Source organism: Gavialis gangeticus, unplaced genomic scaffold, assembly GCF_001723915.1.
Source record: "Gavialis gangeticus isolate Ggan-Ray unplaced genomic scaffold, GavGan_comp1, whole genome shotgun sequence".
Taxonomy (NCBI): Eukaryota; Metazoa; Chordata; order Crocodylia; family Gavialidae; genus Gavialis; species Gavialis gangeticus.
Window position 1 is genome coordinate 78,875,992 of NW_017729031.1, and position 4,155 is coordinate 78,880,146.

Below are 4,155 nucleotides of genomic sequence, written 5' to 3' on the forward strand. Positions count from 1 at the left end.
GGGGGGGGGGGGGGGTTGACCCCTGGATACCCAGGGGTCAACCCACAGAAAAAGTGTGCGTTGCTTAAAGTGGAGCCAGGCCAACTGGAGCCATGCTTCAGCTGCCAGCCAGGTTCCAAGCAGAAGGATTGCCACTACTATGGCTCCAGGAGGCTCCCAGGTAAGGCTGCTGGGGCCAGCCCAGTGCTGGTCCCAGCCTCCTTACCCCACTCAGGGTAACCTGTCACATGTGAGAGGGCGTGTGGCACTGATGTTCCCCTGGGACAACTAGTGACAGCACAAGGTGCACCACTGCTAGCTGTGCCCAGAAGCCAAACTTCCACACTCATGTGGATGTGGTCCAGGAGTCCAATAACATGCAATTTAAGCACCTTAAGAGTCATTATTTTGATTCCACAATGTTTGTTTAGTTTAGCTTGGAGGGGTGGGGGCAATGGAAGGGGGACCGCTAATGTATGTATACAAATACATTAGCTTTTTATTGGTGTTTTAGCATTAGAAGACCAAGCACATATGTTGTTACAATCCCCCAAATGGGGACTGTTAAAAGAACCTATACAAAGTTATTACAGATGAACAAAAAAGTGAAGTTTATTTTTAAGTTAGATGTAATCACTCAAAAAATCTGAAGATAAGTCTAGGACCAGTAGCTAGATAATAAAAATCTAATCAAATTTCGAATTATGTGCATCCCAAGCTCCCAATCATGGAACTGCTGACAGACTGAGATCAACTGTCAGAGGCTCCACAATTGACTGGTTGATCAAGATCGACTGGTTGGTGATCATTGGTTAAGATAAATAAGCAAGATAACAGAAAATATTACAATAGTATAAATAGTAAACCTTTATTTAATTTTTCTAGGGGATAATTTGCCATTACAATTTAATTCACCCACGGCCCAGTTCCCACCAGTCCCCTTTAACCACCCCACCCAATTACCAGCTCCAGATAATTTGTCACTACTGAATAATTTACAATTACCTGCATTTCCCTTGCAGTGGCAAATTAATGAGAAGTTACTGTAAATCAATAAGACATCTCACCAAAAAGAGTACATTCAGTTCTGATCACTTCTCAAGAAAGTGATAGAACAGTTAGACAAAGTACAGAGGCAGTTCAAATGCAAACCATTACAAATCATCTAAACCAGTGGTGATGAACCACTGGTCCACAAGGCAGACCTGGGGCACTAAATCACACCCATGGTCTGAACACTTATAGTAGGTGTAAGCAAAATATGGCCAGCTGGCTAGCTCCAGCCTGTCAATTGATTTTACCCGGCCCACAGCTAGGCAGCATAGGCAGTGGCATGGCATGACAGACCCTGGATGAACCACACTCAGACCACAGCTTCTGCAGACAGATGGTGCTGGCAGTAGCTTCAGCCTCTGATGGTGCTGCAGGGGATGCTGGGCAAGATCTGCCCAGCCCACCTGCTCGCCCAGCACTAGAGATGGAATCTGGCCCCAGAGATTAAGTCTGGCCACAAAGGCCCCAAGCAAGCTCTGTTCAGGCCCCAGCCTCTGCTGGCAGGCAGCACCTAGGGCATGTGGGGTGAGACTCCATCTCCCAGGCACCACGGGGGGTACTGGGCAATAGCAGCCCTGCCCACCTGGCACCACATGGCAACAGCAGAGCCCAGGGTCCAAGCATGGCTCACCAAGGGTCTGCCCTGTGGAGCAAGTCAGGCAGGGCTGCTTCCATCCAGCATCCCCCATGGCACCAGTGAAGGCTAGAGCCAGAGCCTAAGTGCTGGCTGTCTGCACTTTGCCCACAGGCCTCCATGCTATCCTGTCCCACTCTCAGGGCTCTTGGGAGTTGCAGGGTGGATGTGTATTTGTATGTGTGCCAGGAGCCTTAATGGCAGGACAGGACAAGACAGTGCGAAGGCCCACAGCTAGGCTCTGTCCCCCATGGGCAGATGCTGCACCTGACTGGGAGCAGCCCCTTTGTGATGCCCCCTGTGCTCCACCAGCCCATGCTGTGCAGCCACATGGTGACTCTTCTCTGCCACTGGCAGCTGCCCAGACCACCTACCCAAAGTAGTAGATAACTGCCAGGTGTCTGCTGGGTGCCCTGATCAGTGCTGGAAAGCAGAGACCCCTGAGCCACAGCCAGTGTTGGGGGAAGGGGCCCTGCATGCACTGGCTTGGCTTGACCCAGGCTAGCCTGGCCACATGCTCCAGCTGCAGACACGGCCAGCAGGGGCCAGCTATGGGCTCTGGGGAGCAGGCTCAGCTGCAGGCAGTGCATGCGCATGCGTGTACGACCCTGAACTGCTCACCAAAACTAGTTAAGTGGCCCTTCAGCCCAAATAACTACCCACTCCTGCCCTGCAGGATCCAGCCCAGGTTGAGTAGAATATCACTAATTTAAGCCAGCAGTTGGCCACGTTTTCAAGCAGCGTACAAAACAACCCAGGCTCAAGTCCAAGGCAGGCTGGTGGTAAGACTGTCAGCTGCCACTGCTACTTCTCTGCACCATGTTTCTCTACTAGCCCATCTACAGTTCAGAGAAAGCCTCCTGCTCCTGGAGTCCCTCAGCTGTGCACACCAGATCCAGTGGTTCCATGGGCCAGATCCAGTCTGCAGACTACAAGTGCCATTCCCTGAATCAAGCAACAGCACCATATAAACTCCCTCCTAGCCTGATCTAACGTAGAACAAAATTGCCTAAACTACAAGACAGGCTATCTAACTAATTAAGAACAGGTGAGAAACTGAGGTTAGCAAGCCTTTCTTCCAACAAAAGCATCCCTCCTAAAACTGAAGGCTGGAGAAGTCAAACCTATGGCCCAAGGGCTGAATCCAACCCATGGATCCCTGCCATGCAGACCCACAAGGGGACCCATGCACACTGGACCAGCCATGAGGGTAGGATCTGGGACATGTGCCATGTGATGCCCACCCCAGCTGCTCCAGGACTGCTGCAGATGAGCATGTGCAGCACAGATCCTGGAGTCACTGGAATGGGCACTCCCTGTGGCTGGATGCATGTAGCATGGGTCTCCGGTCAGCCTGAGTGCCCTGCAGGCAGGCTGGGTCCCAGACTGCCTGAAACGGGCACCATGTGGGGCACAGTTTCTAAAGCAGGCGTCAAATGTGGCATAGTCCAGCCAGGGTGGGCACATTGTGCAGCATAGCACCCACTCTGGCAGGTCCAAGATTGTATTTTGCCCTGTTTTTGATGCTCTGGGATCCACATATGTTGTGCAGGTCCCAGACCAGCTGAAACGGGCACTGGAGCCAATGTGCGAAAGAATGGGGGCTGGATCTGGCCCACAGACTAGCCCCACACCACTCATCCAGCCCATGAGGCTGGATGACTTTGATACCCATGGCTTAGGGTAATGAGCCCTAACACTTATGGCCAAATGGCACCATTCAGGAGCAAGTAGGAAATCACTAAGAATAATGTCCAATTACATTTGTAACACCTTTTTCTTATAGGGGTTAGCATCCTGCTATTTTCCCAAAAGACCAGTGCATAATATATGAATGACTGTGCTTAAATGCTGTGCGGTTGCAGGAAGGGGATTTAGTACACAGCACCTTTGGGAAGAGAAAGCAAGTTTTGAACAAAAAGCACAGTACAAGTAGTAAACATGCACACCTACACACCTGATCTACATCCTACAATTATGTCATCATATTGTATCTGAAGGGAGGAAGGGAAAGCTAGCTTATGCATATTTGAAAGGAATGGGCAATGCAAACCCAATGAAAGAGAGCTATCTTAAGCCAAGTCAATAATTCAATGAAATCCCTTACCAAACAAACCCCCTCAAAGTATTGAAAAATTACAGAAATTAAGATATTGTGCATTCCCCACATGAATGCTTTGCACCCTTCATTCTTTCAGGCCACGAGTCTTAGGGGTGCCTCGAGATACTTCCAAGGGTGCCACACACCTTTAGCACTCTTAGGGGTTCAAACACAATTAACAAGGCAAACCCTGAGACTTCAAACAGGAATCCACAGCACCAAAACCATCCTGCCCTGCTGCAGCCTTTCCAAGGTCTGCACAAGGGTGAGACTGCTCTATTATTTCCCCATCCTCAAAACATGCAGAGTGGACATGAAGGGCTGGTGCTTCTGGAGGGTGGCACCGACCAGCACTGCTTTAAGGGGACACTTCCATATGGCAGAGAAC

General features: G+C 50.2%; 1 protein-coding gene across 2 annotated transcripts in view; it reads right to left on the reverse strand.

The window, feature by feature from the left end:
- The window catches only part of PGAP1 (post-GPI attachment to proteins 1), a 64,138-nt gene that overhangs the window by 51,543 nt on the left and 8,440 nt on the right, over positions 1–4,155 (reverse strand). The window lies entirely within an intron of this gene.